A 27,106-nucleotide genomic window follows, 5' to 3' on the forward strand; every position below is an offset into this window, starting at 1 on the left:
TGAATTCTACAAAATTTACATAGATTTTGAATGACATTCTTCATTTGAGCTCATAAAAATTCTTATGCCAAAGAAAGAAATAATTTAATGTAGCAAAAAGATAGTGTTATTTAAAAATGCATTGTATGTAAATATTTTGAAAAAAAATTAAATATAATACACATTTAGCAGTTTTATCAATCCAAGTTGTATCATTTCAAGAACAGCTGATCAGCCGAAACTGATTTGGCTCAGTGGATAAAGCGTCGGCTTGCGGACTGGAAGGTCCTGGTTTCAAATCCGGTCAAGGGCATGCACCTTGGTTGCAGGCACATCCCCAGTAGGGGGTGTGTAGGAGGCAGCTGGTCCATGATTCTCTCTCATCGATGTTTCTAACTCTCTATCCCTCTCTCTTCCTCTCTGTGAAAAATCAATAAAATATATTAAAAAAAGAACAGCTGATCAAATTTATTGGGTTAACAAAGGTATATCGGGTTCACATGTATATTTCTAGGACACATGGTCTGTGTATTACATTGTGTGCCCACCCCCCAAAGTCAAATCATCATTTGTCACCTGGTATTTGACCCCCTTTACCCTTTACTGCTCCCTACCCCTCTTCTCTCTGGTAACCACCATACTGTTGTCTGTCTTTGAGTTTTTGTTTGTTTCTCTTGTTTATTCATTTTTGCTTTTTCTTTTACATTCCACATATGAGTAAAATTATATGAGTCAGTTTCTGACTGTTTTACTTAGCATGATATTCTTAAGGTCCATCTATATTGTGGTAAATGGCAGTATTTCATTTTTTTATGGCTGAGTAGTAATCCATTGTGTGTATGTACCACATTTTCTTTATCCAATCATCTGTTTAGGACACATTGGTTGTTTCCATATCTTGGCCAACTTGAATCATGCTGCAATGAACACAGTGGTGAACATATCTTTGCAAATAAATATTTTCAAAATTTTCAGGAAAATACTCAGAAGAGGGATTGATGGGTTATATGATAACTGAAGTCCTAATTGTTTAAGGAACCTATATACTGTTTTCCATAGTGGCTGTACCAGTTTACACCCTCACCAGCAGTGAATGAGAGTTCCTTTTACTCCACATCTTTCCAACACTTGTTATTACTTGTCTTTTTTTTTTAATATCCATTCTAATAAGTGTTAAATGGCATCTCATTTGCTTTTCCCAATAGCTAATGAAATTGCCCATCTTTTCATATATCTGTTGGACATTTGTATGTCTTCTTGGGAGAAGTGCCTGTTCAGGTCCTCTGCCCATTTTTTTTTTTTTATTGGAATGTTTGTTTGCTTGGTATTGAGTTGTATTAATTTTTTATATGTTTTAGATATTAACCCCTTGTTGGAGCGTCTGTTTGCAAAAATCTCCCAATAATCTGCTTCCTTGGTCTTGAGTGGTAAACAAATCCATTCTTCTCACTGCTTCTGTGTGTCAAATTTTATTTTTTCCCTTTCACCATATTTTCTAATTGCTTACTTTATAACACATTTAATATTTTAACTCATTAATTTCCTCTTGATTTTTTAATTGTGATAACTAGAAAATTTGAAAAATAAAAAATATATAATACAGAAGTAAAATGCAAAGAGAAAAACAAAATACATTTGTAACACTGTATTTTATAACTTTATTTATTTTATTTATTTTTTAATATTTTATTAAGGTATTATATGTGTACATATCTTACCTTTACCCCCTTGACCCCACTCCCATATATGCTCTCACCCACCAGTGTTTTATGTCCATTGGTTATGCTTATATGCATGCATACAAGTCCTTCGGTTGATCTCTTATCTCCCCCACCTCTCCCTAACCTTCCTGCTATAATTTGACAGTCTCTTTGATGCTTTACTGCCTCTATATTTTTTTGTTCATCAGTTTATAATGTTCTTTATTATCCACAAATGAATGAGCTCATGTGGTATTTTTCTTTCATTTACTGGCTTATTTCACTTAGCATAATGTTCTCCAGTTCCATCCAGGTTGCTGCAAATGGTAATTCTGTAAACTATATAAATTTATTTAAAAATACCCTAAAATAATTGGATAAACATTTAAATAAAAGTTTCAAAAACAAAAAAAGATGCACCATGAAAGAACATTTTGTATAATAAGGTAAAATAAAATACCATGTCTCTTTTAGAAAATAGAGAGTTTTTATAAAGAATAAGACTAAGGGTTTTCATTTTGATAAAATATTTATGAGAGTACAATATATTCAAATGCTACCTAAATCAATTTAGTGAAATAAGTTGATAATTCAAAGAGATAAATTGAATCAGAAATGTCACTCTAGGAAATGTTTCCCAAGGGAATTATCAGACATTTGCACAAAGTTGCATGTGCAAGATTTTTATCAGAGTGTTTTTGTAATATTCAAGATTCATAAATGTTCTAAGTGTACAGAAAGGAAAAGGTCTCCATTTATTAAAAAACAATGTGAATTCAGACATGTGATGTTTGGGAGAGATTTAAATTTATAGACTCAAAAGGTAGTTAAGGATGTTATAAACTATTGATCATATTGTGAAAAATGAAGTTAAAATTATAGTTTTGATATGTGCCTTAATATACACTATAGTAAATTATATACTAACTATTATCCTATCTAATAAAAGAATAATATGCAAATTGACTGTCCTTCCAAGACACAAGATGGTCACCCCATGTGGTCAAAGATGGCTGCCCCCATGTGAACACAAGATGGCTGCCAAAGGACAAGGTCAGCAGAGGAGGGCAGTTGGGGGTGACCAGGCTGGCAGAGAAGGACTGTTGGGGGAACCCACACCTGCAGGGGAGGGCAGTTAGGGGTGACCAGGTCTACAGGGAGGAGAGTTGGGGAAACCAGGCATGCAGGGGAGGGCAGTTAGGGGCAATTGGTCTGGCCGGAGAACAGTTAGGCATTGATTAGGCTGGCAGGGCAGTGGTTAGGGGGTGATCAGGCTGGCAGGCAGAAGCAGTTAGGGGCAATCAGGCAGAGGCAGGCGAGCGGTTGGGAGCCAGCATTCCTGGATTGTGAAAGGGATGTCCTTAAGGGGTTCCAGATTGGAGAGGGTGCAGGCTGGGCTGAGGGAACCCCCTCTCCATGCACGAATTTTGTGCACCAGGCCTCTAGTTCTTAAATAAAATATTAAAGTTTTTACTTAATACATAGTTACTTATATTATTATTACAGTGCTATATTAAATATTTTTTTCTGAAATATACAAGATGTTTTTTCCAGTTAGTTATCTTTTGATATACAATTTATTTTGTGAAGTTTTACTGTTATTATGGTTGTTTTTTAGGGAGTACCTTAGAAATTTCTTCCATATACTTCAATATTATATAGTCACCTTTATTAAATGATAACAACTAAATACAATAATTAAATTTGTTTCTAAATTAAATCATAGACTATTATTTTTTTTCAGGTAGTTAGCTTATTGTCCTGCAATAGTTGAGTAATCTTTTTCTTTCCACACTAATTGGAAATGTCACTTTTATCACACACTAACCTTGCAAACTCTGTTATCTGTTTGCTAATTTTCCATTTAGCTTCATAGACTTGTTTTTAATGGTTGCTAAAACAAGTCTAATATGTTACAGGGGGAAGGAAAGCCCCCCTTTTTTGTTGCTGTTGTTCTTCTATGACATTAATTATTTCAATTGTGCTTTAGAAAACATTTTTAATAAGAAGAGCATTCTGTGAGAGCAACATTGGCAAAATGTCAGAATAGTGAGCTCCAAGAACCTGTCCCCTAAAAGAAACATTAAAGAAACCAAGCAGGAACAGTCAGGACCAAAATTGTCAGAACCTAGAAAACAGTCAAAGGTTTACAGCTATCAAGCAAACAATTAATCAAGAAAAAGTCAAATGAAAAGTAGTAGGATGTCCTGGCTGATGTTTCTCAGTAGTTAGAGCATTGGCCCACCCAAAGGAGAGTCATGAGTTTGATTCCTGGTCAAGGGCACATACCTGGCTCTTGGTTTGCTCTAAGTCCCTAGTTGGGGAGCATGCAGGAAGCAAACAGTTATTACAGCCCAGTCCTCCCTCCCACCCTCCCCACTTCCTCTCCTTTCCACTCTCTCTGAAAAGCAATGGAGAAAAATATCCTCAGTGAGGATTAACAACAAAAACGTAATTGGAGAGCATTTTAGTGGCCAAGAAGTTGGGGGTACTGCTCGAAAACATTGTAAAGCATCTGGAAAAAACCCTTACATATATGGCCGAATCATCCTATATAATAAAAGCCCAGTGACTGTAACAGCGGAATGACCAGTCACTGTGATGCACACTGACCATCAGAGGCCAGACACTAAATGCAGGAGGAGGGGGAGGGGGAGTACAGTGAGGCCTGGAGGTGTATGCTATGGCCCAGGGATCCCAGGAACCACAAGCCCAGAGCTTACTATCAAAAAAAAAAAAAAAAAAAAATTTAAAAAGAAAAATCAGCCGGCTGCTACCCTTGGAAGAACGGCTTCAGGAGGGAAAGGCCTCCCAAGGCCCTGCCTGGCCTGTCTCTCATGCCACAGGCTCACAGGGACTCACTGGTGACATGCAGGAAGTGCAGCCCTTCCTACTCTAAAGCCAGTCACACCAACAGCTGCTCCCTGTCCAGCTCCATGATGGACAGCGCTGCTGGGCTGCCTCAGCTCCGACTTCCAGCTTCTGGCTTCCTGCCTGCCTTTCATATACTACTTGCACTTGGGGGCATGGCTTTACCTGCCCCCCAGCCAAAAGTGCCACAGCACAGCCAGAGAGTGGCAGGACATAGCCACCAGATCTGGCCATGTGACTGATGTCCATGTGCTGTTACACTGTATGTTTACATTTGTAGGGAAGCAGGGCAGCCCACTCCTGCTACATGCCTCACCTTGTAGGCTAAGGCCCACTGATCTCCATGTTTCTCCTGTCTGGAATCAAAACCTCTTAGGGATGAGTGATCCCAGCGATGGCCCCAACACATGCTAGGTGTCACTGTCACAGACATTCTCAATCCTTACAGCCTGTTTCTCATCCCACAGGGGCCTGCTCCACCCACTGCCACTCCTCACCTGTCACCCCGTGAGGACCACCTTATGTTATCCTATCTGAAATGTGAGCAAGATCTCAAATGCCCCTCTGCCTATAGCTCCCTCACCCTACATTTCTTCCTCTAAAAACCTTGCATTTTAAAAATATATATTTGATTGATTTAGGAGAGGAAAATAGAGATAGAAACATCAATGATAATAGAGAACCATTGATTGGCTGCCTCCTGCATGTTCCAAACTGGGGATTGAAACCTTCCCTGCCCCCCTCCCTCATCTCTCCCCCAGCCAGCAGACCCCTGGTGGTGGCATGGCACCGAAAGAAGGAGTGGGGGAACTGTGGGGTGGCAGGACACAGAGGACAGTGTTAGTGTCTGGTATTTATTCCTCTTGCACTTGGCCTGGCCACCATCACCTCCTCTTCTGATTCCTCAGGGGCCTTCAGGCCTTGATCGGCCTGGCCCTGATTGGCCCTGATCTCCCATCAGGCCTAGGGACCCCACCCATGCACGAATTTTGTGCACTGGGTCTCTAGTTTCAAATAAAAGTGTCAAGACCAACTGATGTAGAAAACAACAGGGTGTTTTGTTTGTTTGTTTTTTGTGGTTTTTTTTCAATAAGTAGTGGTGATAACACTGGATATCCACTATGCAAATTAACAAAGTTGAACCTTTACTTGCTCCATGTACAAAAACTAAATGAAAATAGGTCGGTCAAAGAGCTGAATATAGATTGGAAATTATAGAACTCTTAGACGAAAACGTAAGAGTAAATCTTCCTGACCTTGGCTTTGGCAATGGATTTTTACATTATGACACTAAAAGCATGAGCAAAAACAACAAAACAATGCACAAATTGGACTTGATCTGCCAGCTTGCATGGTTGTATGCCCTGGAACAGTGCAAATGTTATATGAGGAAGAAATAAGCAAGTAAATGGTTAAGCTACTGAAATTTTGAGATTTTTGTTAACATAATCTCAAAATTTCAGTAGCTTAACCATTTAACATATATGAACTTTTAATTCTGCCTAATGCACAACTCCAAATTCATAAAGAGATTGACCTATACTTATCATAACAATTTAAAATTCTCACTCACATTTAGGTCTTTAATATATTAAATTTTAATTAATTTTTCCAAATTGGAAGCATTGTCTCTGATTCCTTTATTGAATGGTTCTCCATTCTCCAGCAACGTCCAATGCCCTGTCTATCATATTTCAAGGTATTCTTCTAAGTCAGATGTGTTTTTACTAAGTTTGAGCTATTGTCATTCCATATACATTTATGAATTTACTTATCAATATGCTCAGAACTACAACCTACTCTGTTGATGGAATTTTGGTATTCTGTTGAATGACAGAAAAATTTAGAGATAATTAATATTTTACAGTGTTCAGTATTTCATCCATGATTTATTTTTATATAGTATTAGGGCAGTACAAGGAAATATTGTATAATGTGAAAAGTGTTAGTATCTGATATTCTTGTCATATTTCTGGTATTCAAGCATTCCATTTTTATCATTTCACTTTTGAGTATGCTTTTTTTGCTGATATTTTCACTTTTAGAACATATCTCTTATAAAGAAAATTTATTATTTATATATTTTAAAATAAACTTAAAATGAATGTTTGATTTATCAAATATATTTTTCTGCATTTATTGAGATAAAATCTGAGGTTTTTTGTAATTTAATTAGTTAAATTGATAAATTGCAGTACACATCTTCTGATGTTGACTTAACCATCTTGGTCAGGTCATGTTTTCTGAGAGACATATTCTGGATTTGAATGTAAAGGAATATAATTGATGGATTTCTATAGGATCTGCATCATGTTTCTACATCACAATTCTTGGATATGTATGTATATTTTCATTAGTCCTTTTAAACTTGAAAATAAAGGTAGTTTGTGTAACATATGATGGTCAGATGGACAGAGTAATCCAATTAACACTAAACTCAGATGATATGAAAACTAGCTGGATTCATGGGATGGTGTTTGCAGACAAATTATCCCCATGTCAAAGATTGCTCAAGAGAAACTTCATCCACGAGTTCCTACCACATTTTGTTCTTGGTTGTTGGTGATGCTTTCCTGTCCCCTCGCTGGGGCTTTCCACACTAAAAGCTAAGGTGCTCCAGGATAGTCTGTCAGCCCCTGTTCAGACTCGCCTTCCATAGGTCTACAATTCTTGAAATTTCATTGTGAACTGCAGTTACATAGTGTTAGCCTTTTTGGACTTCTCTTGTATTCCCCAACCCCAACCTCACTTCACTAACTTGAAGCATTTCCAGGGTGCACACTTTTATCAGTTTCTAACTCACATCAGTCTATAAGTAGAAGAGGAGCCTATAAAATAGGACTTTGGGGGTTATTGGAGCTCCCCCAAACTGACCATAGGTGCAGACAGAAGGAGAGTACTGCCATTTTCTCAGGTGACCACTGACTAGTTTGCTCAGGACTGGTCCTAGAATTCCTCCTCAGGTGACAGGAAGCATAGTGAAAACAAAACAAAGAACTTTGGAGACTAATATCACTGTATTGACTCATATTATGAAATTAACACTATAATAATTTTATAATATTAATAAAATGTTATAGTTTTGAAAAATGCATCTAATAAATGGAACTTTGTTATGGTATCCAGAGATAATGTTGAATAATAATAAAGTCAAATAGGGCATATTCTCAATTCAATAATGTTCTAGTTATAATGATTTATGGAAGTCATTATTTTGAGTAAAACTGCTTATTAAGTGGTACATTTTTATTTCCAAATAAACTTGCTCATATCTATATGTTTAACGAGCTTCATGGCACCATGGCTGGTGCTGTGTCAGGGTTTCTGTGTAAAACAGTTTGTCTGACTAATTAAAATGTGATTTCAAAGCCTATTTGCTATTACTTCTATTATCTTCTTGTAGGGCTCTGGAATAACATGTTTATGGCTTTTGCAAACTCATCTAATTTAATATTTGTCTAGTAACCCAAATGTCCCCATTTAATGACAGCTGCCCTTGGAATACAGATTATTTTTTCCCCACAAGGCCAGCTAAATTTTAACTAATTGTCACTGCAATATTCTACCCTGACTGGGTACATGAGCTCTTCTGATGGCGAAATTGGAATTGTTAAATGCAACCGGTTATTAATTTGTTCTCAGTACAAAGGATGCAATTATTCATCTAAAAATAAAGCTCTTCGGGTTGGGAGAAAAGCAATGAATGGAACAAGTCCTCATAATTTAATATTCTTCATTTTGATTTTCTTAGCGGATTGTCTGAATGACATTTAGAGGCCAGAACTGAAATTATAAGCCAGCATGACCAAGCAATTCAAAGGGCCTTAATGACTTTTACAAAAATTATGAAATGAATCCAATGATTACATCGTTTTTTATAGTAATTGTCCTTTCCACCTCAGAAAGGAGGAGGGAATGCTGTAGAGCAGAGCTTCTCTGAGGCTGGTGGGTGGCCCCAGCCTGCGTCTTGTAGCAGGTAGACCCTGACCCAGAGCTGCAGCTAGGTGCCTGCATTCCTAGTTCAGTGGGCAGTGATCCTCTTGCTGCCAACCTGAGCTCCACACTTTGAGAAACAAGGATGCAATACTTTCAGGGGCTTTTTATTCACAGGAGTTGAGTATAGTTTAGGCTGAAGAGTTTCAGGTTATTTATTTCCTGGCATAACAAGTTATTTAATCCATTCAACTGTTTATTCACTAAATAAACACAAGGAAGTAAAGAGATTATTAAGCTTCAAAACACAAAATACAAACACAATTTTAAAAATATTTGTTGAAATTCACTTAACATCCGGTACTTGGCTTTGAGCTCCACCTGAAAGGTTACTCACTCTTTCCATGGCTGGCATATTGCTTTACAGATTGGACAAGATACATTACCCATGAAGGGGTGTTTTTTAAATGAAATATTTAATGTCTGTGAAAATGTTTTATATTGAAGCACAGAATGTGTTATCCTCGGTTCTACATAGTTTTTCTAAAGAATATTTTCCAATTTATGTTCTATTGTGAACTATTGAAAATTTTACACTGAACCCTGGAACTGCTTGGGAGGCATTGCTTGTTGAGTGCAAAAACAGGATTCACCATGATTCAGAGCAGCCAGGAGGGTGGAGACTGTTGAGACGCAAGTCCATCCACCCTTCTCTTCTCTTGTATCAGATTGCACATGGAGGTTCCAGGGCCTACTCTGACCTGATGAATACTTTGTAAATAAAGTTGTCCTGGAACTTATTACCTGTTGTCAGAGGGTGCTTTCCTGCTAAAGGACATAATGAGTAATTGCAATAAAGTGTGAAGGGGCTGCTAGACTGAAATGTTTGGTATCTTGTCATAGTCTGTTCCAGTTTACCCTATTTTGTTTTCCTTTTTTGAGGAACTTCAAGTAACTATTGCCCATTCTCACTCTCAGCTGATAAATGTGTTTCTCCTTTCTGTAAAAACAATTAGAGAATTTTCTCGTTCCTAGACACCTAAGGACATTTGTACCTACATAACATTTTTCCTGCAATTGCTGAGGATTATGCGTCGTTGAAGAAAGCCCTTTCCTCATCTTTCAGATTTTTTCCCCCTGTGGACCACTCATGGTAGGCTTCAGAGACTGGTTCTTCTCTCCCAAATGTCAACTTACTTCTCTTCAATGAATAATCCCCTCTATTGCTGCATCACTAGTTCACAATGGTCCTAACCTGTTTAACAAGAAACTGAGTTGTTTTTTTAGAGACAACACTCCGAAACTGCAAGTCATATAGCCAAAGCATACACAGAGGAAAGAACTTTGACCTCCAGCTGCACCTCTAACCAAAATACCTGGACTTGCCCAGAACTTAAAAACTAGAACCATCACCAATTATTGGAGAAATGCAAATTAAAACCACCATAAGGTATCACCTCACACCTGTCAGAACGGCTATCATCAATAAATCAACCAACAAAAGTGGTGGTGAGGATGTGGAGTAAAGGGAACCCTGGCGCATTGTTGTGGGAATGCAGACTGGTACAGCCATTGTGGAAAACAGTACAGGCAGTCCTGAGGTTACATCGGACTCCATGTTCCTCATTTCACGGTTACCTTGCCATCTCCCATTTGTTTATTAAAAAAAGAAAAAGTTCTGTCATTTCGATGCATGTGCTTTATGTTTTTTTATTATTATAACACGTGTTTTATGTTTTTTATTATTTATTTACCACAGTAAAAGTTGGAAATTGTTATCTTTCCTTTATTTATTCTTTTTTTTTTTTTTTTTTTTTTTTTTTTTTTTTTACTGTTTTACTTCATTACTGCTGTGTATGTGCTCCATGTGGGTGGGTTCTGACTTACGGTGAAAATAGTGTTATGTCGCACCATAGGAATGGATCTTCGATGTAACCCCAGTAACTACTGTACGGTGTTTCCTCAAAATTTGGACCCAGCAATCCTATTTCTGGAAACATATCCTAAGACTCCTAATTGAAAAGAATATTACTGATATGCACCCCTTTGTTCATTGCACCACTATTTATAACAGCCAAATCTGAAACAGCCCAAGTACCCATTATTAGATAAGTGGATAAAAAGCTGTGATACACAATAGAATACTACTAAGCTATAAAAGGGAAGGAAACCTTACCCTTTGGTACACCATGGACGGACCTAGAGATCATTATGCTAAGTGAAATAAGTCAGAGAAAAATAAATACCATATAATCTCACATATATGTAGAATCTAATGAACAAAATAATTTTTACCATGATGAACAAAAGAGAAATAGGGGTATGAAAGCATGGAACAGACTGATAGCTGTCAGAGGGGAGAGTGGAGGTGAAAGAAAAACATATATACATAACCATAGATGCAGACAATAGTGTGATGATGGCCAGAGGAAGGGGGCAGAGCCGGATGGAGGTGGGTAGTAGTTGGGGTGGATAGAGACATTTATAGTAGTGTCAACAATAAAAATGAAATGAAATAAAATAATTAGAAGAAATTTAAAAAAAAGATGAAGGATCCTTTGTCCAAGAAGATCCAGTGCTAAAGCCCTTTTACCATAATGACTAAGCTCCAATGCTCTCAGGAAAAACCTGCATGGCCAGCACTTACACATACTGGTACCCTGAGCTCCTAACCTTTAATCTTTGCCTTTAAAAACTCTTGATTAAAGCCCTGGCTGGGTAGCTCAGTTGGTTAGAGCACCATCTCCATACCTAGGGTTTCAGGTTCAATCAAGGTCAGGGTACATACAAGAATCAACCAATGAATGCATACATAAGCAGAACAACAAATCAATGCGCCTCTCTCTCTCTCTCTCTCTCTCTCTCTCTCTCTCTCTCTCTCTCTCTCTCTCTCTCTCTCTCTTTCTCTCTCTCTCTCAAAAACAAAATGAACAAATAAAAAAAGCCTTGATAGCCAGGCTATTGTTGCTCAGTGGCTGAGTGTTAACCCATGAATCCAGAGGTCACTGGTTTGATTTTCGGTCAAGGCCTATATGTGGGTTGCTAGCTCAATTCCCATTAAGGGGGTGTGTAGGAGGTTGCTGATTGATGTTTCTCTCTGATCTATGCTTCTATCTCTCTATTCCTTTCTTTTCCTCTCTCTTTAAAATCAATGAAAACAAACAAACAAAAACTTGATAAAATGACATCAAGAGTTTAGGTTTAAAGGGATAGCTTTCTGCTATTTGAGCTTGATGCCTTGCAGATGAAAGAGCTTTAATTTCTCTACTGAAAATTGAGATTTTCAGCTCTGGCCAGGTAGTTCAGTTGGTTAGAGTTGTCCTGATATGCCAAGGTTGTGGCTTCAATCTCCAGGCAAGGCACATATCAGAAGCAATCAATGAATGCATAAATAAATGAAGCAACAAATCAATGTCTCTCTCTTTCTCTCCCTTCTTCTCTAAAATAAACTAATAAAATTTTTTTTAAAAAGAAAGAAAATCATGATGTTCAGTGTTTGGCTTTGCTGTGCATAAGACAGGTAGATCCTTATTTGTTCTATAACACCTCAAGCTTATGAATATATTCTTTCTTTCTTTTTTTCTAATTTAGTGTCCCCCCCCCCCCGCCAGCAATACAATTATCCTGCTCTTTTCATGGCCATCTATGGCATCCATGTTGCTTTATCCAATGACAACTATTAGTCCATGTCACAGTGACCTTTCTAGCACCTGACACAGTCCATGACAGATGGGGCTGTGAACAATCACTTGTTATCTACTTTTTAATTACTTAAACATACAGTTCTAATCAACAGATTACCCAGGAAGATATTCAGGGAGTGGATATATAATGTAAATACCCTTTAGGATTTTATAAAATATTTTTCAATAAAATAGTTGCATTGTGAGAATGCATAGTATTATAATAGCACATGTTGAGGAAATGCATAGTTATAAGATCGTGATTATCTATATTTTGAGTGAGGAGTAAAGGCAGAAATAAAGAGTATATGTGCCTCACACTGCCAATAAATCCTGGATAAACTGTGTTCATGAATTAGTTGGTAGCAGCAGATAGAGAAAGTGAAGTTATGAGTTACTTTGTAGTTTAAGTCCAAGTAAATAGGAGTGTGATGATAGATATAAGGAAAATTTGGTGAAAAGATTGGTTAGAAGATACAAGGATAAGATTTAATATTAGATATATTGAATTTTTTGATTCAGGAACAAAGCATTTATCAATGCCAAAATATCATTGATTGTAATTTAGAAAAATGAATCCAATGTATAGTGTATCACTCCCTCCTCTCTCTCTTCCTTTCTCTCTCTCCCTCTCTCTCTTAGTAAACATTAGAATGAAAATAACTAATTCTATGCAAAATAATTTAGGTGTCAGAATGTTCTCTAAGAAAATTGTCAATTTGTTCCAAATGCATTGTGGAGTGATGTGTGAGATAAAGGTCTTAATACCCAATTTACTTTTTTTTTTTTTAATATATTTTATTGATTTTCTACAGAGAGGAAAGGAGAGGGATAGAGAGCCAGAAACATCGATGAGAGAGAACCATTGACCAGCTGCCTCCTGCACAACCCCCACTGGGGTTGTGCCTACAACCAAAGTACATGCCCTTGACCAGAATCGAACCTGGGACCCTTGAGTCTGCAGGCCGACGCTCTATCCACTGAGCCAAATTGGTCTCGACCCAATTTACTTTTGATAGTAGAGGAAGAATTTTCACCATGAGATCTCTCCTGCTTTCTTTATCATTGAGGTAATCTGGGACATTCACACAGCAGGCTTCCTTATCCAGCATTTTGAGGAAGAAACACATAGATAAATGGCTAACTCTATTGTCCTGGAATGAAATGAATGACTGCCATGTGAGTCATTTACAGGAAAAATGCTATATGATGAATTACCAATTAACCTACAACCTTCAATTAATGGAAAACTGATACCCATTGTAATTTACAAGCTTGGCTTAAGAATCCAGTATTATAAGAAAGTGAAATCCCCTAATTAGATGGGATTAAAGAACAGATAGCAAATTAAAATATACCATGACAGACCTATACTCAGAAAATTTTGAAAATGACTGACTTTAGGTGGTAATTATCTTTCTTAAGATTATAAGGTTGTTTCCTCACATATACTATATCCTATCAAATAAAAGAGTAATATGCAAATTAACTGTCACTCTGTGACAAAGATGTTGGTGCCCATAGTGGCTGGGAGTGTGGAGGAATGCTGGCAGCATCGCCCCAGTGACCATGAGCCCAGTGTCCCTTGCCTCAGCCACACAGAGGGTAGGGCCCGGGGCCCAGTGTCCCGTGTCCTGGCCGATGGAGGGAGAGGCCTCTGGCCAGAGGCCAGGCACAGGACTCTGGGCTCATGGTCACCCCTGGCAATGTGAGCCCAGCATCTAAAGTCCGGTGGCACCAAGAGAGGGGTGGTTGCCCCTGGCAATGCAAGTCCAGCATCCTGAGTATGGCCGTGCAAAGGGAGGGGCCTCTGGCCAGAGGCTGGCATGCAGGATGTTGGGCTCATAGACACCCCTGACCACATGCCCAGCATACTGTGCCCTGGCCATGCAGAGGGAGGGCCTCTGGCCAGAGGCCAGGGCACAGGACACTGGCATCATTGCAGGCTGGGCTGAGGGACCCAAACCCTCCCTGTGTATGAATTTTGTGCACCAGGCCTCTAGTATTATATAGAACATTCATTAAAAAGTTGTTATGCTAGTCCTTTAATATTTCATACTTGGATCATATGATATGAGATAAATGCAGAGACTAAACCATCTCCAGCTGAGTTTGTGAACAAATGTGTTTTCTGATCCACATTATTGATATTGGTGAACACCTACATGCAGGTTTTATACAGACTATGCACATTTTATGGGATAATGAATTTATATACATATTGCTTCATATTTTCACATTATTTTGGTTGTATGATGGTTTGATGATCCAAGGTGCAGTGGTGCCTCACACAACGAACTTAATTCGTTCCAGGAGCAAGTTTGTTATGTGAAAAGTTCGTTATGTGAAACGCGTTTTCCCATAACAATACATGTTAAAAAAAATAATTCGTTCTGTAGCATAAAATATGCTAAGATGACATAAAAAAAATATGCTAAGATGACATATTTTTATTTAGATACATCTAAAAACATAATTTTTTTTTAAAAAAAAACACACATTTTTTTAATTTTAAGACAGACTAAGTAGAGTCTACCGAATCTTGCACATCTTCATCCATTTTCTGCTTTTTGGCTGATGGTTTCATGAAAAACCTGTCCAAAGTTCGCTGTGCGAGGCGTTCATTATGCGAGGCACCACTGTGCTTAAAAATCTAGATCTTTTTGTGTTAATAATATATTATCAAATGCAATTTCATATAGCTAAAGTTAATCTGCAAATACTGAGAGGATAAAAGTGTCATCCTATTTACTATTACAATAGATGAAAATGTTTATTTGAGTGTCATAAATGTTATAACTAAAGACATTCATATTTACCATTATTGACTTAGTGATAATTAAATCCATATAGTTCTGTTTATTATGTATTCCTATATTGTAGTGGTTTTCCAATTGATTTCAAATGGAATGCAGTATTTAGATATTTGTTAGCTAAACTGAAGACTGGTGGTCTCTCTATAAGCTCATATTCATATGCTATTTTTTTTTTTAAAGGAATGGACACTGATCAAGAAACCTATGTGGATGAGGAACATCTATGAGAATCTTGTGGAAAGAGGGCCAGGACCTCAGTCCTGGTATTTGAAAAGCCAATAAGAAAACTTCTTATTAGTTCCAGCAGTGTTAAGGTGATAGTGAAGTAGTCCCAACTTGAACATATATTTTCACAGGGGGTAGTAACAGGTGGGCAGAATGGTGTTAACATGACAGAGTAGAACTTTCAGAAGTTATGGATGATGTCTTGAATGGAATCTGAGTTTTTAGAATTTAAGATGGAATATAGGAACCCTGGACATTTGTAATAATGAAATGTAATCTCACTTAAATGCAGCTGAATCCTTGGGCATTTAGTGTACAGAGTTTATAAGGAGACAGTATGACCTAAGTATATTTTTTAAGTATGATACTCTCCACCCCCAAATAATGCATTTATATTTATAATGTTTTCAAGAAAGATATGAAAAATTTATGTAAGCACAAAACCCAAAAGTAGTATGACATTAAATCCTTCTAGGATTGAATTATAATAAAAATTCAATTATCATTATTATTACATTTGTCTATACTTATAAAATATATTTCTGGGATTTGTTTGGGATTTTGCTAAATCCACAGATTAAGTTGGGAATCTCTGCACATTCTGAGACTTCATCTTCACCAGCCCATTCAACCACAGCCCTGTAAGAGTGCAAATGTTTTTCTAGAGATAGAGCCCACTCTGAAGTCTGGTCCTGGAGCAGAGTGGAGAACAGAGTGGCCAGACTAAGAGGAGTTTTAATGCGCCTCTCATGGGGGATGAAAGGCTTTTGTTCAGAAGTCTCAGGACCCAATGGCAACTATAGTTCATCCAACATGATGTCCTTTCAGTGGAAGCAAGGTCAGCTTTGCCAAGCTCCTAGTTCTTCCAAGCTTGATGCTACCCTTGTCCTGCTCAAATATGAGGCCAGAGGACTCATCCCAGAGTCTAGGTCCTTACTAACACTGACCTGATAACTCTCACAAAGCGCTAAGAAGGAGAATTCCAGAATTTTGGCTCTAAGAGTAGGCTGTTATCATGCCCTGGATCTGAAGGGAGGAACCAAGGCAGGTGTCTCTAAGCCAGATTACTTTTGGAAGTGCACTAAATGCACTCACATGATGGGCCAGGTACCAGGAAGCTTCAGCATGCCCAGCGGTTAGTAAAACCTGAGACTTGTAACTCCAAGTCTACTTTACTTATGGTCGTTACTAGTTGTGTTCTAAGTTTTCAAGACTAACCTTGATGACTATAGAGTGTAGAAAGTAACTATAAAAATAACATCAGTAGTTAAACTTTTATGATCTGACCAGCTCTTTACATGAGTCACAAATATTTCTGAGGGTAAGTCCATTTATTACTTCCATTTTATATATATACAGAAAGTGGGGTTTCAAGAAGATAACATTTCACAATGACAGATCTAAGATATAAAACTATTTATTTTGATATCCAAGGTCCTTAGCTAACACCTAACACTGTCTACTTCAGGAAAACACCTTAACATTTCTCTGTTTTATCCAATGACAAAAATGAAACTTCTCATAAAACCTATGATTTTTTTCCTAATACTATAATGGCAAATTTATAAATAAATATAAATATTTGATTCCTTTCTCATCCCTTCTGGCCTCAAACACGTAGCTTCTCTACTTTCATATTCATTATTTTAGACTCACCTCTAAAGTGGACTTCATAAAGTTAGGCCAGTGTGGCTCAGTTGATTGGAGCATTGTCCCATATACCAAAGGAGTGTGGGTTCAATTCTCAGTCAGGGCACATATCAAAGTTGCAGATTCGATCTCCTGTTGGGGTGTATATAGGAGACAAACAAAAATGGTTCTCTCTCACATTAATGTTTCTCTCTGTCTACATTCCCTCTCTCTAAAATTAATAAGTATATTCCTGGGTGTGAATTTTAAAAAGGAATATTCAGGATCTATTTTTTTATTATGAAAAAAATAAAAATGTAATCGCAGAAACATTAGGTATCATATGCTGAAAATAGCTCATTACACAATAAACAGTTTCACTATTAATCAAAGCAGTGTCTCTGAAATTGTTCTTGTGTCTTACAACCAAGTCTGGAAGTGTTCCTTACTTGGTGACTTGAGATCTATTGACCTCAATATTCAGACTTTATTTGGATCCTAACTTGTAGAAACCAAATATTTGCAAAAGCATCCTACACTTATTTTAAACATTCAAAAATTTAAGTATGAATAAATTGTAATGACTTCATGGATTTTGTAAAAATTCTCTTAAGTGTAACAATGATATGATTGTTATACTAACCTGACATATATACATCTTCATTTCAATAAGAAAATATTTATGAATTAAATGACATGTTGTCAGCCCTAACCAGTTTGTCTCAGTGGATAGAGTCTTGGCCTGTGGACTAAAGGGCACCAGGTTCGATTTCAGTCAAGGGCATGTAACATGGTTGTGGGCACATCCCAGTGGGGGGTGTACAAGAGGCAACTGTTGATGTTTCTCATCGATGTTTCTAACTCTCTCTCCCTCTCCCTTCCTCTCTGTAAAACAATCAATAAAATATATTTTTAAAATCCTATCTAATAAGGAGGAGGTACGCTAATTGACCCTCACATTGTTGCAAAGATTGTGGCACCCACAGCCAATAAGGAGGGAATATGCTAATTGACTGTCCTGTCCTCAAAGATGGTGGCACCTACAGATGGTGGCTCCTACAGCCAATAAGGAAGAAATATGCTAATTGGCTGCCACACTCTCAAAGATGGCAGTGCCCATAGCCACAAGATGGTAATGGCCAGTCCCCTCAACCTCGCTGGGACAGCAGGCATGCAGCAAGGCCAGGCCACCCTTGGCAGGCCTGGCCAGTCTTTGTGCCTACCTCTGCAGTCCCCAAGTCCTCTCAGCCCTCCAGCTGCCCAGGGCTGGCCCAACGTGCAGGCAAGCTTCAGATGGTGGCTGCCCAGCTGCCCAGAGCTGGCCTGTGCTTAAAATGGCAGCTTCCCACTCACCCAGGGCTGCCCGAGGCTCAGGTAATTAAGGCTGGCCAAGACTTGCACTACTGCCAGTGGTAACATCAGAAGTGTGATAGGGGTTCACCTTCCCCTGCTTTCCAGGTGACCTCTTGCCCTGAGGGCTCTCAGACTGTGAGAGAGGGCAGGAAACCTCCTCCAGTGCATGAATTTTCATGCACCATTCCTCTAGTAAATAAATAATGATATGTTGTCAAAAAAAATTTTTTTAAATACTCTAGCAAAAGGAAAAACAGAAAAGACAGAAAGAAAAGAAAAAGGGAGGAAGTAAGAAACTAGAGAAGAAAGGAAGGAGGGGGGTGCGAAATGAGCAGAGAGATGAAGAGAGAAAGAATAATTGGATAGGAGAGGAAATAATATATCATTGCCCCCCACCCCCCAATAAAAAACATTCTTTCAAATTTTGGCATATATCCTGGAAGAGATGCCTCTAAACATGTTGAGTTCAGGAAAAAAAAAAAGTGCTAAACCTGAGTGCTCAATCTAAGTATAAAAATAAGACTGAGAAGGTTCTTAATTCTACATTTATTTGAAATTATTTGGATTTAATGCAGAGATGAATATTATATAATTTACTGATAAAATGTTCCAAAAACAAAGAAATGAGAAAATAAATATAAAAATTATCTTATTCAAGACTCTGAAGCAGTCTATTTCCCTCTTTGCCTGGAAAAGAAGTAAGATTCCAAATGGAATATATAAATAAACATAACCCCAACATTTTTTTGATTAGGGAAGAACTTTTTGCTTCTAGTCTATCTCTGCCCTGGCAACATAGCCAACATGTTGCTTTAGGACTATGTCTGGTAAGAGATGTTTCAGAGAGGAAAGTGATGATAAGCTGCACTACTGGTGACACACTTTCTCAAATTCCTGATGCACAATCCATCTCCAATCAGTGTCAATCCTTGGTATTTCAAATTATATGATGATACTGCCCTAAAATACAAAGCCATTCCTCTTTTTACATTCTAGGCTGGTGTGGAAGGCATCATGTTCTATGATGCAAGCAGACTTCTCCTTGTTCTATAAAAATGATGAGCCCTAGCCAGTTTTGCTCAGTGGATAGAGCATCAGCTTGTAGACTGAAGGGTCCTGGGTTCGATTCCACTCCAGGGTACATGCTTGTGTTGTGAGCTCAATTCCCAGTGGGGATTCAGCAGGAGGCAGCGAATCAATTAGTCCCTTTCATCATTGATATTTCTAGCCCTCGCTCCATCTCCCTTCCTCACTAACATCAATAAAAATATAAGTTTAAAAATTGATGGATGTGATCCAATTTCAAGAAGATCCCTCACTCACAATTAAAATACAAATATGGTCTTGCTTCATTAGCTGATATAGATACTGTGCCACTATGGACCTATATGTCCTGATTTCATGTCATTTGTTAAAAGCTTTTTATAGAGATGTAAAAATACAGCATAGGGAGTATAATCAACAACATTGTAATAACTATGTATGTTGCCAAGTGAGTATTGGAAATATCAGGGGGATCACTTTATAAACTATGTGATTGTCTAACCACTATGCTGAACACTAATACAAAATATTTAATGTCAAATATAATTGAAGAATAAATAAATATTAATAAGTGTTGTTGTTTTTTAATTTTAGAATGGCTACTTGTTTACAGAAAGGTTGAGTTAATATTACTGAGAATTGCCTTACTCAGTTTCCCTTATTACTAGCATCTTGCATTAGTGTGATACATTTGTCACAACTCATGAGCCAATGTTTACATACTATTTCTAACTAAAGTTCATATTTTGTTCAAATTTTCTTACTGTCACTTATAAAAATTAACTGCATCTTGCCCTCACTGGGTAACTCACTTGGTTAGAGCAGCATCTCAATATGCCAAGGTTTCAGGTTTGATCTCTAGTCTGGGTACACACAAAATCACCCAATAAGTGCATAAATAAATGGAACAACAAATCAGTGTTTATTCCTCTTTCCCTTCTTCCCTCTATCTAAAAAAAAAACAATAATAATTAATTAATTAATTAATTAGCTGCATCACATTGGCAACCTACATGTACATTATTTTATGGTTTACTAACACTTTAAATGTATTACTATATCTATAATAATGAAAGCATAATATGCTAATTAGATGGGACAGCCAAATGACCTTCCAGATGTCTGTCTGGATGAAGCTGTGGTGGCAAGGGGCCAAGGCAAAAGCAGTTAGGGGAGATCAGGCAGGCAGGCGAGTAGTAGGGGCAATCAGGCAGGTAGGCAGGTGAATGGTTAGGAGTCAGTGGTCCTGGATTGTGAGAGAGATTTTAAACTGACAGTTGGACATCAATAAGTGATTTCAGATTGTGAGAGGGTGCAGGCCGGGCTGATGGAGCCTCCCACTCCCCACCACGCAAAAATTTTGTGTATCAGGCCTCTAGTTTAATAATAATAAAGCAGGATCAATATCATTAACCTTGTATTTTTTCAAATGAAGAAGTAGTATACAGAGTTAAGTAATGTGAAAGTGAATAATAAGAATTAAATTAAGAATTTCTAATTCATTCTAGTCTATCTTTATGAGATTCATTTCTCAAGTACAAAGAAAATATAAACTAGTTAGAAGCCTGGCATTTATAGTAAGGTAACTTTTGACATAAAAAAAATCCATAAATTTATAGTCATTAATCTTTTTTTAAATGTAGAGATTAAAAAATAGTATGCTAAGAAACAATTCTTGGTCTTAGAGTTCAGAGACATGGGAAATATCGTATTAAATACAAAGTGCTTTCTGCTTCCCAGGTACCTGCTCATTTTTTCCTGAACGTAATACTGAGTTTTATATACATCATGCTTATACTAAAGTATGCCCATAATTATGTACTCAGTACAAAAAGCAAATTAATGTTCATTTTCCCGAATTAAGGAATTCAGTGTAAACCTGAAGCAAAAAAAAAGAGTTTGAACAACCTTAGAGAATATGATTGTAATCATTTAATGGTTAGTGGATATCTGTTTCCTCTTACTCTCTGTTTCTATCTCTCAGTCTCCTCTTCTTTTCTGAATCCAGGTGCAGAAATATAGCAATTAATATTAACCTGAATTTGATTATTTGGCTCTTCAGCATTTCATTGGATTATGTTGACTTGGTAATTTGATTGCTCTGCAGATGTGAGCTGCACTGATTGCATTAAAATTTCTACAGGAAATGAGGAAATATCACCCGACAACATGAAAAAAGGTAGTTGGTTCTCCACTGCTCAGCACATCCTCCAGAAAAGAAATGGAATGGTGACATAATAGCCTTTCCAAGTTCCTTTTGCTCTGAAGAATTTCCCCCTGTTAAGACAAAGCAAAATGTTACTTTCCACCTAAGTTTGTGAATTTTTACATAAGGTGAAATCTTCTAAAAATATTCCATAGTTCGATTAAAATGGCTATCCTGCTGGAGAAAAGCATAGTTTCACTGGGGCTGGAGAATGGGCATGTTAAAAACAAAGCAAGCATGTGTGTTCCAAATCAAGGATGCAAGACCAAGAGGGAGGTGAGATATTAAGAGGAGTAGCGTGCAGAGGAGAAAGAAGCAGTGGGAGAACTAAGCAGAGTGCTGTGGCATCAAGCTGAACCCTTGAGAATAGAGAAACTAAGCCCAACTCTATCTGTAATGTAACTCCTTTCTGAGTGCCACCGATATTAGGGCTGAGACAGCACTATGGCACTGACTCAGTCACTGGGAAGGTCCTGAAATTGCACATGTGGTCTGGCTTGAGGCTGCAAAGGTAAATGATTTCAGATCAGTTGTAGTAGCATGAACCCTCAACTATCTCCTAAGCAGGTTTCTAGATTAATTCGGCCATTCAGCTCATATGCAAATTGATAAAACATTTTATCCATTATAACAGAATTTGTTAGTGGTTTGACTTTTTCACTGAGTATATATTTACCTGCATTGAGAATCTGTTTATCTATACTCCCCATATAATATTCATTGGCCACATGAATCTATGTGCACTAGACATATAGCTAGTCTGAATTGAGATGTATGTAGGAGCACACACACACACCAGTTTAGAAATTTATGAGGGGTAAAAAACTGCTTATACTATTTTACTTTGGAATAATAAGGTTTTTGCAATTGTTGATTAAATACAATCTATCATTAAAATTTTAACCATTTCTCTTTACTTTTTGATGTGGCTACAAAAATGTTTATACTGTAAAAGCAGTTCACACACTATTCTTGCTGGATAGTGCTGCCTTCAACAGTAAGCTCCAGGGGGTGTGGGCTGAGCTGCTTCTTGATTTGTTTTATATTCTTAGAGATGAAGGGTAAACCATTTTCACTATCTCTTCTTCCTTCCTTTGCATTACCCAGAACTCGCTGAAATCAGACTTTTGTTTTTACCCATTGAAGTGCATCCTCTCAAAAATATTCATAATTATTATTCATAATGGTTTTACAATATACAAACTTCAGTCCTCACTTAACATCCCTTTATACTTGAATGAGCATTGTTGTCAATACTCCTTGAAAAGCTCTATTTCTCGAGGTCCTGTGCAGCTACTCTTTGCTGATTGTCTATTTATTTCTCTCATGTCTCTTACTCAGTCCTCTTCCTAGATTCATTATTGTCCCTGCCCTAAGGGATGTTAATTGTTATTTCTCTAAATAAGTTATCTCCTGTTGTGATCCATTTCTGTACAATAATTTTAACTTCCACCTATAGATCGGATATATGTATATAAATTTACCCCCAAAATCCATCTCCACAGGGAGAGTTAATACACCCTGTGTTTGGGCAGCAGGCCAAGTGAGCCTGCAGAGACACCAGCAGTGGGAGTTTACCTAGAGGTTCCTGAAGCAATGAAGCCTGAGATACATGGGCAGAGAACCAACAGCATGGCTCACAACCACAATAATCTAGTTTTCGTGTTTACAGATCTGTGAGTCAACTGATGTTTGGCTGGTACAGTCTGGGTTCAGCTGGAAGTTGCAGGCTGCTGTGAGTTAGATTCCAATCTTTTATTTTCTGGGAGGGTCCCAAGTGGATAGGATTGAGTTTCAGGATAGGATGTGTTCTTCTCATGGCAGGTCACCAGGGAGCAGATACTAAACTGTACAAGCCACAGAAAGATTCTGCTCTCCATCATAATTTTAGCATCCAAGAGATGATGGCAAAGGACACTTGTCCCACTATGGGAATATTCCCATACTGTGATCCACCATTTCATCATTTTTAAACATGCCCTGAAATGTTTATTTATTTCTAATTTGTACTACCATTATTATATTACTTAGGATAGGCTACAGTAGGTGAAGTGACTCCAAAATAGCAGTGGCTCTCAAAAGTAGGTATCTTATTCCTCAAGCTAATGTTCACATGAGTCAGTTATGACTCTGTTCATAACACCTTCATTTGGTGAACCTCTCTGAATGAGCAGTCCCTGATGGTAGCCCTGCCTGTTTTCTGGCAAAGAAGAAGGAAAGACATGGTGAATTTCAAACTGGCTCCTAAAGCTTTTCCTTGAAAGTGGCTCACATTACTTCTATCAACATTTCATTACCCAGAGCACAAGCCACGCTGCTTTGAAACTCATCAGGGCAGGGGTATATAATTGTCCTGTTAGAAAATGAAGTAATTGTGAGCAATGCAGTCTGCCATACTTGCCTGAATTCACCCACAGATCACATTTGCAAATTTGATGATTATTTTTTATTGTGACACCATTGCAATGCATTGAACATTATCTTTGAATTTGAGAATGTAATAATAATAATAATAATAATAATAATAATAATAATAATCTGTGTTTGTGGAGTTAAATTTCCAATAAAAAAACAAAGTTTTGTTTGAACCAATTTCCTGCTAAGTATAGTTCTATAAACTAGATTTTTAAGTACATAATTTCCAAATAAACTAAAGAGCCAACAGAAAGTAAATAATCACTTAGTCTATTTTTCTCATCAAGAAATTGGCTAATTATAAATGTGTGGACTGAAAGACTAAAAAAAATGATATTATTCTGCAGAAGCAGAATAGACTTTACACCCCAAATTTAGTTGGGTGTTGAGACTCATAAACTACACAAACAAAGATTTATTACTCACATATAAGGTTTTCTGGGAATGCTCCCAAGCAGGTGTGCATACAGCTTTGAGGACAGTGGGAGGATACTAGTTGGGTTATATTGTGGTTTGGGGCAGAAACGGGTGAAGGCTCTCATATAACAAGCTGTGTGGTTTGAACTTTCTGCCAAAGACAGAGGGAGCATGTGGGCATTAGCTAGCATAGATGTGGAGTGGAAGAGACAGGCATGTAGAGGGGCTTGGAGAAGTCAGCAATCAATTATCAAAAATGAAGTTAGACTGGTTAATACAGCCCACACAGGTTTCAGATGGGGTAATGCCGTGTTCAGAATTTTCAAGAATAGAGGCGCTAGTAAATATCCCGGGAATTGGGTTAGATTTCCAACAGGGTACATCATGTGAGTAGAGTGAAGCAGAGAGATTGGTCTCATAGATCCTGAAATACAGTGTTGAAACATCTTCATGTCTAGGAGGCACAAGGCAATATAGCACATTTAGAGCCCTTAGCATAGCTGCTTTTGGGAAATAAAAGCTAAAACATTCACTCTAAGAGAGGGTAATTTCATCCACCTCTCAAATTATCTCTATGTTTTTCATACACAATATTTGATTTGCAATTACAAAGAAGCAGTTATGAAATGAAGCACTATGTAAGACTATTGTGTCTCAGTCAGCTTGGGCTGCCATAACAAAATACCACATACTAGGGGCTTAAACAACAAAAGTGTATTTCTCACAGTTGATGGAAGTCCAAGATCAAAGTTCTAGCTGATTCTGTTCCTGATAAGACCCATTTCCCTGGCTTGTAGATGAATGCTTTCTCACTATGTCCTTACATGGTGAACACACACACACACACACACACACACACACACACACATACACACACACAGAAAGGTAGAGAGTTATTGTCTCTGGTGTGTTATGATGACCCAAATACTATTGGAACAGAGTCCCATCCTTCGAATATCATTTTAACCTAGATTATTAAAAGCCCTATTTCAAAATACAGTCACATTAGGAGCTGGGGCCTTACAGCATACAGCATATGAATTTTGGGAGACACAAATACTTAGTTTAAAAATACAGTATAAGACCAATAAGAGGTCAATATAATAAAATTAATAAATATTAACTTTAAAATAACAATGATTAATATGTTCAGAAACAAAATTATAAGACAAAAAAACACACACATACATACACAAACCACCCAATTTAAAAATGGGCAAATGACTTCCATAGAGATTTCTCCAAATAAGATATATAAATGGTCAATGAGCATATAAAAAGATGCTCAACATCATTAATCATGAGAAATGGAATCAAAATCACAATGAGATATCACTGTATACCCATTTGCATGGCTGTTAACAAAAAAACAAGTGTCAGTGAGGATGTAGAAAAATGAGTACCCTGTGCATTTCTGTAGTCATTATGTAAAACAATATATATTCTTTAAAATATTAAAAGCAGACTTATCATATGACCCAGCAATTTCACTTCTCATCATGTAGCTAAAATAATCAAAACAGGATCTTGAAGAGATATTTGTAAACCATGCTCACAGCAGCATTATTCACAATCACCAAAAGGTTGGAACCACAAAAGTGTCCATTAATAGATGAATGGATAAACAAAATGTGGTCAATATATTCAGTGGAATATTATTTACTCTTAAAAATGAAGGAAATTCTGATATATGCTAAAACATAGTTGAATCTTTAAGACAATTTGCTAACTAAGATAAGCTAATCACAAAAAGGAAAATACTACATTGTTCCACTTATATAAAATTGGTGGCCTGGTACATGAAATTCGTGCACAGAAGTAGTGGGGTTTCCCTCAGCCCAGACTGCACCCTCTCCAATCTGGGACTCCTTGGGGGATGTTCAACAACTGGTTTAGGCTCAATCCCACTGGCTCGACTGGCCATTGGACATCCCTCTCAAAATCTAGGACCGCTGGTTCCTAATCACTCACCTGCCTGCCTGCCTGATTACCCCTAATAGCCTCTGCCTGCCTGCCTGCCTGATTGGACCAAACTACTTCTGCCTGCCTGCCTGATAGTCCCTAGCTGCCCTTCCCTGTCAGCCTGATCTCACCCCCAACTGCCCTCCCTGCTGGCCTAATCACCCCTAATAGCCTTTGGATGGGCCTCCACCACCATGGCTTTATCTAGAAGGAAGTCAGATGTGGTCAGTCAAACCAGTGTAATTAGCATTTTACCCTTTTAGTAGTATAGATAGATTATATAGAATAGGATTGTTTACAAGGGGGAGAGGGAAGCCTTTTTCATCAGGAGGAGATACTCTTGGCAGTCAAAAACACCTAATCCCTTTATCAAGATTGATAGCAAACCATATGCACTATACTACCAAACTGGTCATTAAAAAAATTGAATTGCTTTCTTACACCTTACACCAAATAGCCTTTGCCCTCCCCAGGCCTCACCTTAGGTTCTTCATTCACAGTTCATCCAGATTTGGTTCTGATTGGTCAGTTTCTACACCAGTCAGTGTCAAATGCACCACATTTTAGGCAACCATTGGCTCCTCACACTTCACTCAGATTTGGTTCTGATTGGTCAGTTTCTATTTCAGTCAGCGTCCCCAGGCCTATCTACAGGCCTGATCAGAGAAGTGGGGCTGATCAGCAGCCCCAGTGGAGGCCCCAGAGAAAGAGCAGCTTGGCTGCTGGCCAGGCCCAGAGCGAAAGAGAGAGGCAAGTGCTGATCAACAGTTGCCACAGGGGATAGGATCAGATCCTGATTCTATCTCCAGGCCTCCCTTTGGGCCTGATCCTCAGCCCCCTTGGCAGTCAGGGCTGGGTTCTGGCTCTTGCAGC

This window comes from Pipistrellus hanaki (assembly GCF_964339955.1).
Source record: "Pipistrellus hanaki genome assembly, chromosome: 1".
Lineage (NCBI taxonomy): Eukaryota > Metazoa > Chordata > Mammalia > Chiroptera > Vespertilionidae > Pipistrellus > Pipistrellus hanaki.